Source organism: Crocodylus siamensis, chromosome 2, assembly GCF_052110815.1.
Source record: "Crocodylus siamensis isolate JL-2025a chromosome 2, ASM5211081v1, whole genome shotgun sequence".
Classification (NCBI taxonomy): Eukaryota; Metazoa; Chordata; order Crocodylia; family Crocodylidae; genus Crocodylus; species Crocodylus siamensis.
In genome coordinates, this window is record NC_143396.1 from 81,665,571 (window position 1) to 81,677,709 (window position 12,139).

Genomic DNA, 12,139 nt, shown 5'->3' on the forward strand with positions numbered 1-12,139 from the left:
ATTCACTTAGAGAATTTGGCTAGGTACTGACATTAAACTTTTATCGCATAAATGATCAGAAACTCATCTATACCCATAACAGAACAGAAGTTCAGCATACACAGACTGATTTAAAAATAGAAAAAAAGAACCAAATCTAAGGTTTGCTACCTACTTCACCCCCTTCCCCACTCCCCACCAAAGGGCAAATGTGTGTTTTGTTTGCTACCGATCTAATCTTTGCTGCTTACAGAAAAATATGTAACTTAGATTGATTCCACCTCAGGCTTTTTGCATGTCTCCCTTCGGCTAAGAGGTGGTGATTGTGGCATGATTTTATGACATGGTGACTTGTGATAGCAGGGACTGCTAAATGGTTCATGGGGTCTCTCTTAATCATTTGTTCCTATGTTAGGTTTATCACAAGGTGTGCAGAAGTTGGAGGAACAGTGATTAGGAGACTTGGGAGGTATTATAAACATAGGGATGTAATTCAATATTAGGTTTGAGGGTTTAGATATGCACACCATGTAATATTAAAAAGTTGGGGCACTCATAGCAATGTGGCTCTGTTTCGGCTCCATGACACTTTGGACATTAGAATTTTACAAACTGTTCATGAACACCATCAGGTCTCAGGGACTGAGACTGTTTGAGGAAAAAAATCTGCAGGAGAAATCCTTTCAAGTCAATGGGTTTTTTTAATATTAATTTTAGCAGGCCTAGGATTTCATTCAGTCTGCTTTCAAAGGGCAGCCATTATACTGTGTACCCATAAAAATAGCTATTTAATAAGAATAAGATAAAATTAGACCTGATGCTGTAAAATATGTATTATGCTTTAGTGTACAGTATAAATTCAGCTTTGGCAGCTGAGTTAGTTTAAATTTAAAAATCACACATTTTTAAATTTCTCTGTTTAACTTAGCACTCTTAAGGTGGCATTAAAATGTTTCTTCAGATTCAGTTCTTGCAGGATTTTACCGCTGGTTCCTGATGCAGCAGCATTATCATAGCTAGACGGTGTGTCTACACAACACACTACTGCACAGTAGCAACTAGCTACTGTATGCAGTAGCATTGGTGGGCACTAACTGTGATGTGCCACTACTGTGCAGTAGTAACAAGCTACCATGAATGACATGTGCCCTTGGTGGCTAGGGGGGCGAGGGGCATGGCTGCGCTGGCAGGGGGGAAGTGCGGTGGAGGGAGCGCAGCAGCAGTAAGCAGGGAAGCTCCCACACATGGCGCCGGTGCTACTGGCGGCAGGGGGATGGGAGCATATGGTAAGTGCCGACCAAGGGTGGTGAGCGCTGACCAAGCTGGTGCCTTTCTGTAGGGGGTGCACTGCCACGTTCAGGGGGTGCATGTGCACCTGTGTGCACCCCTTACATGTCACCCCTGCAAGCTACTGTACAGCAGCTTGTTGCTACTGCACAGTAGCATCTGAAAAAAACTATGAGGAGGTGGTACTGTACAGTAACTCTGGTTACTATGCAGTCATGTAACACTTGCTTATGCAAGTACTAAATGACTGTGCAGCAACAACCGTGCAGTCCACCACTAGTGTAGATGTGGCCAGAGAGTATCAAGTTCAATATAACCAATCCCACTGTGTCAAAAATCATGAGACAAACTCTTAAAAATCAAGATAACTTGCATGTAAATCATGAGATGCTATTTTTGAAGTGTGTGTGTGTAGGGGGGTGTTATTTGTGAAGGTGGGGGGCTGTGGGTGTGCATGGGGTTTGGAGCCAGGGAAGTGGGGAGTCCCTGCACAACCTGGAAGGATGCAGGGTACTGTGGGTCAGGAGTGAGGGGCAATAGCAGGGCTGGGCGGGCTGTGGCTTGGGAGTGAAGGGCAGGCACACCGACACATACATACACACACATGCATACATGGACACACATGCATACTCACAGCACCCGGCTGATAAGTGGAGGGGAAGGGGCAGTGGGGGGCAGATCAAGACTCCTTCAGTGAAGGAGAGAGTAGGGCAGTGGCTGGGATGAATGGGCCCCGGGGCTGGGGCAGTGGCTGGAGTGAATGGGCCCCGGGGCTGGGGTGAGTCATGCACAGAGCTGTGGGCAGCTTGCCCAGAGGCTGTTTTGGCTGTGTGCACCCCCAGGAGAGGCATGGGGAGCATGTGCCCCCCACAGGGTAGAGGCAGGCTTTGTGCTGTGACCTGGGGCTCTGTACCCTGCTGCCTTTGCCCTGGGACCTGTGTGACACCATAGCCACCTACCAGGTGGGCAGGGGACATGTGGCACAGCCAGTGCACGGTTCCTGTGGCAAAGACAGCAGGGCGCAGAGCCCCAGTCCACAGCAGGCAGCCCATTTCTGCCCCATGGGTGGGACATGCCCCCCATCCTCCCTTGGGGATGCACGCAGCTTCAGGGAGCCACACCCCTCTGGACGAGCTGCCTGCGGCTCTGTTGCATGACCTGCTTCAGCCCTGGAGCCCATTCACCGGAGCCAGTACCCCACTCCCTCCCTCACTGTGTGGGCCTCGACCTGCCCCCCACCCCTTCCCTTCCAAAAGCTTACCAGCTGGGTGCTCTCTACATGCACCAGAAGAAGAAATCCCAAGATCTGAGGGTTCTGTCATGAGATCATGAGTCAGAGATAGTTTGACTTGGAAATTGAGAGTCTTGCAATATTTTCACAAGAGTTGGTATTACTGCATGTTGTCAGGCAGCACTGAACCAGGCAACATTGAGAGAGGGTACTTGAGGGTATCTCTGGGAGGCTGATTAGATTTAGGTTAAAGACATGCAGGTTAGTTACGGGGACTAAAAGTGGAGGGGGCTGGATTAGGCACTAGAGAGAGACCTAGGGGAAAGCAGGGACAAGCTCTACATAGACTGGGTAGCAGATCAGGGAGCAGGAATAAAGTACACCAAAGCAGGAAGTACTGGGAGGCAGGGGAGAATACTGTTGTTTACTGCTTAGTAGGAAAAATACAGATGTTGTTAATTTTAACAGTAATGCAAAAAGGCATCCCTGAGAGTAGCATGTTATAAGTTAGTGTGTCAGGGTGTAGTTTTCAATAGCATAATGTTCACTGGTCTATAACTAAATAATGTTGAGTTTCATGCAATCCCTATTGTCATTTCTGTGCTTGCTGTATATTTGCATTTCCCACTAAGGCTATATTTATCAAAGATGCTGAGAAGCAACACTCATCATTTTTATCAAAAAGGCATTTCCTCTGGTTCTGATATGAAGCTTAGAGTATCATGGGAAAATGGGAATGATTGTAATCACTGTTAAGAGATATAGGAATGCAGAAAAGAAGGCAATGAGATATGCAGCTGCATGCATAGATACAGAAGTTTGGTCGTGAAGAAAGTTAGATCTGCCTCAGGTTTTTTGAATGTCTGTATCTTGCCAATATGGGTACAATAAGCTAAGTTGCATAGTTTTCTGTAAGCAACACTGTTTAGATTGGTTATGTACAAAACAAACATGGATCTTAGTTGCTAGTTGGGAAATGTTTATTGATTTTTCAGACAAAAAGTTTCTGAAAATAAAATGATTCAAAGAGTTTGTTTCATAAACCAAATACCTTCTTTACTGAAGTTGTATGTCTTTGTTGTGACAAGGAATACATAGCTACAGTTGTAGTGTCATATTTGGCACCAGTGTATCTCAGCTTGATGTGCCACTTCAAGGAGAAAACACAGTAGGAGATCTAGAAAACAACAAATGTGCCCTTCATAAATGACTCTTAAAAAGTTTATTTTATACTCAAAGTTTTGCAAAAGTTCTGACTTTTGAATCCTGGAAGAGCAGAGAAATCCCAAATCATCAGTGGGAGAACACTTGGCACAGAAAAACTACTCCATCTTTGATCTCACAGTCCTTGCGCTCATGGCAAACCTACTTTTAGAACAGGGCTGTCAAACTCATCAGGCCTCATGGGCTATACAAACGCTGATCCATAGGCTGGATGAGTGGCACAGGGCCAGTTCATGACCCAGATTGAGATGGCAAATGTGTCCTAGCACCAGATCTAGTACATGAGGCTGGTCTGGCATAGATACTGAAGGCAGTATGTGCTCCAGACCCGACCTGCATGCCACACTTAGCATGCACCCCATGTGTGGCCATGGTATTCAGACCGGTCTGAGATCCACAGGCAGCACTGCAAGATGAATGATAGAGTTTGTGGACCAGATCTGGCCAATGGGCCATATCTTTGATATCCCTACCTAAAGGAAGAGCAAAAATTCCTAATTTTACTGGACCCTAATGACATTAGACTTGAAACAGGCAATGGTTTATGGCTTGTTACACTTTAACTTCTCCCTATTTCCTCTGTTAACATTTCCATACATCCCAAGTAATGCCAGTTTTCTTTCCCTTTGAATAGTTTTATTTACATAATTTGTTTTATCTATTCAAGTATTCTTTACTTAGTCTACAGCTGCTCCTGATGACATTTCTTTTATCCATGTTAACTACCTTCCTCCTTTATTTTAAGTGGCTATTTCACTTGTATAATGGAAGTAAACAAAAGAAATTATTTTACCTGGTGTTTAGCTTAAGCTGTTTCTGTCTCTTTTCCCAGATCTGAGAGAGGTCATTTTATGCAAAAAACCTGGTCTAATCTCTCTCCCTACTATTTAGTTTGTCCATTGAAAGACTTCTTCAACTGTGGTATTATGACCAGGGACCCAGGTTTTGCATTTGATTTGGAAAAATGCAGCAAAATATGGATATTCTGCATTAAAGGAGAACTACCCAGGAAACTGCAGGATTTCCCTTGCAGGCTGATAGAGTTCCAGCCTGTAAGGAGCTGCTTGGGGCTGAGGAAACTGGGATGTAGGGGACAGGGAGAGCCATATGCATATGTGTGTGCCCACATGCACATGGCAGCCAGGCAGTGTGGTGGAGAGCAACTCCTGCATTTCCTCCCAGTAAGTCATGGGGGTGGGGTGACATATGCAATGTGTGAGTGCTGGGGTGGGGAAGGAATAGGCAACACATGGGGGTTGCAGGGGAGCACAGGGAATGTGTTGGGTATTGGAAGGCATAGGCTATGTGTTGGCGGGCATGTGCCCCCCCCCCAGATTTCATCACCTACAGTAGGGCATGAGGCTGCAACCTGACTGGACCAGGTCTGGGCAGGACCACTGCCAATGCCCAGGAGGCAGGACCTAGCATGGGAGGGAACACCATGCCACCATAACTGCCAAGATGAGGTGTCCTTTACCTGCCCAGCAGCAGTGGAGGGCACAACTCCATGCCACTGCTGGGTCTCACCTTGGTGGCCTGATGGCATGGCACTCCCTCCTGTGCTGGATCCTGCCTGCTGGGCCACAGAGGCAGCTATTCCTAGGAGCTGGCTTGGTACAGGCTGCAGCCCTATGTCCCATGCCCCACAATCTGTACCTCGCACCCCACTCTGGGTTAAGAAATCTGGAGGGGTGGGGTATCCCCCTGACATTTAGCCTGTGACCCCTGCTTTCCCGGTGCATCTGAGAATATGAGATTTTTAAAAATCAGAGCATTTTAGATTTTTAAACAGAGAAAACCAGGATCTCTGGCTATGGCTCATGGGCTCACCTGCTGGTACAACTGCCACAGCTGCTGTTCTCCATTAGGAGAGTGTCCATAACATAAAAGGGATGTACACAAGTCAATACTGACTCACTTAGCCTTAATGTGGATTCCCTTAGATTGCTTGCATTCCCTTCACTTGCTCTGCCCTTAGAGTTCAAGGAGGGCCTTTCAGGAACCAAGGGAGTTAAGGAGGTGGAGTTAATTATTGAATTTCCAAATTCTTTCTGTCTATTATGGAAGGACACGATTATTTTAATTAAAATTTGTCTCTTTTGCTATATAAAAATCTAATTAGAGACCATTATTTTGAGGACTTTTCTCTGTGAATAGAACTCCCATCAAGATCAGTAAGAGTTTTTATGCATAATAAGGATGGTTGACGGCCATTTGCCCTGAACATGGAGTTCAAGTACGCACACAAGGAATTATTGTCAGATATATTTAGAAAAGCTGGCATAATTTACACTGGTATTATTATAGGTATAATGATTGGTAACTGATTGATTTAGAAAGCTGGAAAGCTGTTCTTTGTGTTTCTAAAAGGAACGTACGATTTTGTATTTTAGCAGTAATCTTCCCTCTCTTATGCGGGTTGGAAACCTATGATAAAAAAGGAAATAAAAGCATTGTCTTCTGTTCTTACTTCAAATTTTAATCTCTTTAAAAAAGATTCAGAGGCAAAGAGCTGCTGTAATTACAAGATGGTCTTAGGCTAACTTTGAAAAATAGAGAAAGTTGAAGTTAATTTTGTTTTCCAAATAGAAGAACACAAAGGGTTAAATATTTCTACCATTGCTGAAAATGAAATTACTGAAGCCATCGTTTGCCTTCTTTAAGTTTCCATTAAACTGTGATTTGTACTATTTTAGATATGATTTTTAAAAAAGAAGCTAGTCTTTAGACATGGATATAATATATGTCGGTTTTTGTAATGGACAATGGAACTAAACTGTCTTTTGTTTCGAACACATTCCTGAAATCTGAGCAGCCCTGCAAGTGTCCACTTTCTCATTGTGAAAGGTGCTGAACGCAGGCAGATGTTGCTGACTTCCGTGGGAGATTTTGTTGCTCAGCGTTTTTGAAAATCAAGTCAGAAGGTTATATTGCAAATCAGGAACACTTAAAAAATATTGCTTAGTCCTATCTATCTATGAGTCTGACCAGAGTGAAGAATGTCTGAGTATAACAATGACACATGGCTCAGCAAATCAGGAATCAGAATAGATGGGAAATGAAATGTAGTCTCTGTCATGATTTATGGATGTTATTAAATGTACCCAGTGACTCTAACTGCATTCTTTCTTCAGAACTCCCTAATAAATACACACAATCTAAAGCTTTTATTTAACACAAACATGTAGGTAAATTGCAACCATTTTTTTCCTCATATCTTATTTCTTAAATGATGGAAATGTTAATTACCAACTAAAAGGCTCTCTGCTGAGAAAACTCTTTAATTTCCCCCAGCTGAATACAGCCAATACCTGCTAACAGAAAATAAATTGAATGGGAAATAGTAAAAGATGCATGTTTTTTAGCATAATCTGGATAATTATTGTTATCAGTCATTACTGTGGCAGTTATGGCTTCTTCCTTGGGCAGAAAGAGAGCGCCTACTCCACTTGTGGTCAGCTCTGAAGACTGGAATACAAGTGTAATTGATTACACCTGGCTGGTGAATACAATGTCTTCCTTTTTTCTGGTGGAAACATTAGATATGATACAAGATAAGCAAAGGCAAAATATCAGATGACTACGGTATTTTGACCAACCTGAGAAATAGCATAGTAGGAGATTCAGGAAATGTAATAGACATTAAAGCCCTAAATTAGATCTGATTCAAAGCCCTTTCAAGTCAGTTGGAAGTTTTCTAATCACACAATGAGACTGATCCAAAACGAAGTAAAAAAAAACAAACCCAAATACAGTGTATATAAACTGACTTGAAAGGGCTTTGAATCAGATCTAATTTAGGGGCCTAATGGCTATTAGGGTGTGTGTGTGTGTGAGTGTGTGTGTGTATGTGTAGCTTTTAAAAAAATGGTGACATTTTTATTTATTTTTTAAATGTAAGTAGTGCTAAACATAAAGAAACAAAGGTAGAACAAATAAAACTTGAAAAATAACATATTTCTTTGGCTGTTGTGATTTGATGGTCTATGAAAAATTACCTTCCCTATAAAGATTTCTCTTTTCTTTTATGTCTTTATTTATGTATGTTGTTACCCCCAGAAATCTTTGCAGATAATTTCTGAAAGTGGTGTTAAGGGTTTTTTTTTATCAGTAAAATCTACCTCTCATTGTAATATTTTTTTTCATGCACAAGATGGCTTTCTAAACCTTCCTGTTAGTACCAGAAATGAAATACAGAAATAGGGAATATTAAGAGACATTTCACCTGACTGTAGCTTTTTTAATGGATTCCTCTGTATACTTTTATTTTATTTCCACCCAGGAACCACAGTAGACCTACTTACGTAGCATATAGGAAGGGCTTAGCATCTTACTTCTTCAAAGGCTTACTTTATCGGCCAGTTTCATGGCCATTAAAGGGTTCTGTTTGTGCATTAATTTTGACTTGTGGTCTTTCTTCTATTCACATTTCTTCTGCCAAATTCATAGCTCTCTGAGCAGATGTTTACAATTACTTCGAAGATTTGTTTTTTGTTTGTGATCACTGATAAGCAAGATGACTCGGATTATTCTTTGCTTTGACCAGCTAGTGTCCATCTGGCCAAATTCTCAGAGTCTTCATTTTAACTGTGGAAATTGCCTTGTTTCTTTCTTGTAATATTTTCTTTGCTACATTTTTGCTGAGTATCATAAATTTATTAGTGATCCTTTGTTCTTGTCAAATATTTGAAAATCATGTATTTTGATGTCTCTTTCAGAGGAAACTGTATCAGGGGATATTTTCCATTTCACTGGTGTAATTCTATAGCTGTACAATGCTAAGTAGGGAAGTTTTTCTTTCATCTAATTCTTTTTCTGAGCAAATTCTTTACTATATACATTCAGCTAACCCCAGGACTACATGCTTCATAATGATATGTCCATATTTTTAACAAAGTTCAGGAATTCCATGTTCTTGAATTTGACTGAGGTTCTACAGCAAGTATCTTTATTCCACATTTTCATATTTTAATTAAACCAATAATCTAACTCTGACAGCAACAGTAGTTTTTTCAGACTTACTCATATCCCTTGCTGAGCTCCAGATTGATGCATCTTGACTGCTTTGGATACCTGATCTAGTTTTCTACACTGTTGTAAAGTGACTTCAGTGTAGGCTTACCTTTAGATTTGGAGAAGTATGAAATGGCTGAAACGCTGCACTGAAAGAAAAAAAATATTTAGGTCCTATTCCTTGTTACCTGTTGATAATGAGATTTTGAAGTCTACAATGCAGGCAATTTTTGTTTGTCTTGTCTTTCAAGATCTGTCCAAGGGAGTCATATGCTCATAATAGGTATACAAAAAAAAATGTTTACATGTGGTGCTTATTGACAAAATTTTATTTAATTGTTTTTATTTTTGACAACTATTTGGAGAAACACTACAACTTTAGGTTAGGAAAAAAGTTTAATGCCCTCTCACTGAATTTCCTATTTTTTCTGGATTCAGTTAGACCCTTAGTGGTAAAGCTTTAATGTGATGCATAGAGATTTAGCATCACAATTTCCACTTAGCACTAATAGGGCTTTTATAGCTAATTCCCTGTGCATCAATTGGAAAATATGCTGCTTAATATTATCTGAACATGGATTTGTAGCGTAATTATTCTCGAGCATTATACAAATGCAACATTACTTATGTCTATATCTTTTAAAAATGGAAACAATAAGCCATTTCAATATCTAGTATAAAACATCAGCATTTAATGGTTTCCTATAATACCATGCAACGTTTTGTCCTTGAAGAAGATATCTGGGAAAGATTTTGTTTTGATTTTGAGTTTAAAAAGCCAAGGTAAATCTGGTTAGCTTAAATGCTCAGAGCTGTAAAAGAACAGTATATATTAAAAACATATCAGTCAACTGAAGAAAAATATTTGGAATGCTGTGATTGAAAAACAAAATTAGAAAGATATTTAGTGCATAAATACACAATATACATATCTGCACATAATAAAGAATGCACATAATAAAGAATTATCAAGTTGGTTAGGACCAGACCTAACAGAAGACCTTGGCTGTGTACACACATTCAAATAATCTGGGACAGTTCTTTCAGGTTTGCTCTCCTAGTAGAGAACTGAGGAAATATCAGTTTTCATTGAATCAATCCTAAAACTGCTTGTCACCCACAAAGCAAGTTTTATACAAGACACTACAGACTTTTTGTGGAAAGTTAAAAACATAGACCACCTTCCCAGCAACACCCTCCTAGCCACTGTGGACATTGCCAGCTTATATACCAACACCCCACACCAGGACGGCATCCGAGCCTGCCTTACGTATCTACAGGAACAATATGACAACTCAGAATACAGACCCAAAGATATTACTGACCTTATACACTTCATCCTCACACACAACGAGTTCACTTTTCATAGTCAACACTTCCTCCAGACGATGGGAACAGCTATAGGCACAAAAATGGCCCCACACTATGCCAACCTTTTTATGAGCCACCTGAAAGACTTTCTCAAGAACTGCACCATCAAACCCTTATTATACTTAAGATATATTGATGACATCTTCATAATTTGGACTGAAAACCTGCAATCTCTGATTGAGTTCCGTCAGAAATTGAACAATCACCATCCCTCCATCCAACTTTCTTTAGAATACTCCAGCACCAACATCTTCTTTTTAGACACAATGATCAGTATCCAGAATGATAAAATACAGACTACATTATGCAAGAAACCCACAGACCAACATACATATCTGCACAGAACCAGCGCTCACCCTAAACACACCAAAAAAGCTGTGATATACAGCCAAGCCCTCAGATACCATTGAATTTGCACTAAAGAAAACACCTGAGATTACCACCTCACCAATCTTAAAAAGGTTTCACCCAACAAGGACACTCCTCCAGAGAGGTAGATTGCACATTTGAAAGAGCCACCCAGATACCATGTGAAGAACTCCTGCAGTACAGAAGAAAACCCCCCACAAATCGCACACTGCTGGTTATGACATATCATCCCTCCCTTGAACCTGTACGGAAAATCCTCAAACAGTTGCAACCCATAATGGAAAGAGACCCTATTCTTAAAAAAGATCTTCCCAGAGCCACCCATCCTAGCACCAAACAAGCACCAAACCTCGCTAACCTCATCACCAGAAGCAAAATTCCTCAAGCCCAGAACACAACGAGTGGATCCAGACCATGCCATGACAGTACTGCAAAACCTGCCAACACATCTCCACCACCCCCACAATTACTACACCTACCAACAGAGCAATCAGCATTCCCAGATCTTACAGCTGCACCTCCAGAAATGTAATACATCTCATCCAATGCACCAAATGCCCTGATGGAAAATACGTTGGAGAGACCAAACAACAACTGTGCACCAGAATGAATGCACACCAGAAATCTATCAAAGACAGGAATACCCAAGTACCTGTGGGGGCACATTTCTCACAAGAAAACCATTCTCACTCCAATCTCTCAGTCCTGATCCTCAAAGGAAACTTACAAAACACTTCCCAGAGATGAGCCTATGAACTCCACTTCATCAACCTCCTGGATACTATAAATCATGGACTAAATATAGACATTGGATTTATGACACCTGCCTGACGTCTGACTCCCTAGGTATCTCTCCACTATTCATCCCCCTTCTCTCTCTTCTCCTCCCCCCCCCCACCCCCAGCCTGTGCCATTGACTCCTCAATCTACATTTTCACTGACTGCGTGTCTTGTATGCATACTAGCCCAGCTTCTGACTTCTTTACTTTTCATTCCATCCAAGAAGAGCACACACCTACTGCAGAAACTTCCTTAGCCTGACGAAGAGTTTTTGAACCCGAAAGCTTGCTTAATAATTGTTTTCCAAGTATTTAAGTTTGTCTAATAAAAGATATCAGGTTCACCCAAAGAACCTTGTCTACATTCTCCCAGTAGAGTAACTTCAGAGCCATGTGTACAGAGATTTGAGGCTTTGAGAGTAGCAAGCTTGCAGTGCTAACACTGTACATGCAGGGGCCCCTGTGCACACATCTCAGCATTCTATGCAGACTCCCTTTGTCTGCCTGGCAACAGGTGGGAGCAGGGAACAGGGAGTAGCCTGATTGGATGACCCAGACTGCCCATGGTTGTTCCCAGGTTATTTTTTATCTTGGAGAATTTTTACTTTGAGAAAAAAGCCTGGACATCTTTTTACTCATGATTTCTCCTGGGGAAGCAGTAACCCTCCCAAGAGAAACTGAATATCTCTACAAGGCCTTAGTCACAGATCTTATTTTGCCTCCTAAGCACACTAGTGGTAGCTGCCTGTCATTTTGTGCAATCCTATTTCTCCCTCTGTAAGTCCCTCAATCAGATGACTTAGTAGTTTGTTATATGTTTGCCACTTACCTGAAATTAGCAGAGCATAGAATATTTACTATTTGTATGCATGCCCAGATCTCATCC

At 41.4% G+C, this 12,139-nt stretch overlaps 1 pseudogene; it reads left to right on the forward strand.

Annotated features, from left to right (window-relative positions):
- The first annotated feature begins 1,223 nt into the window (after window positions 1–1,223).
- Window positions 1,224–10,486, forward strand: LOC149870444 (uncharacterized; annotated as a pseudogene).
- Window positions 10,487–12,139: the final 1,653 nt, after the last annotated feature.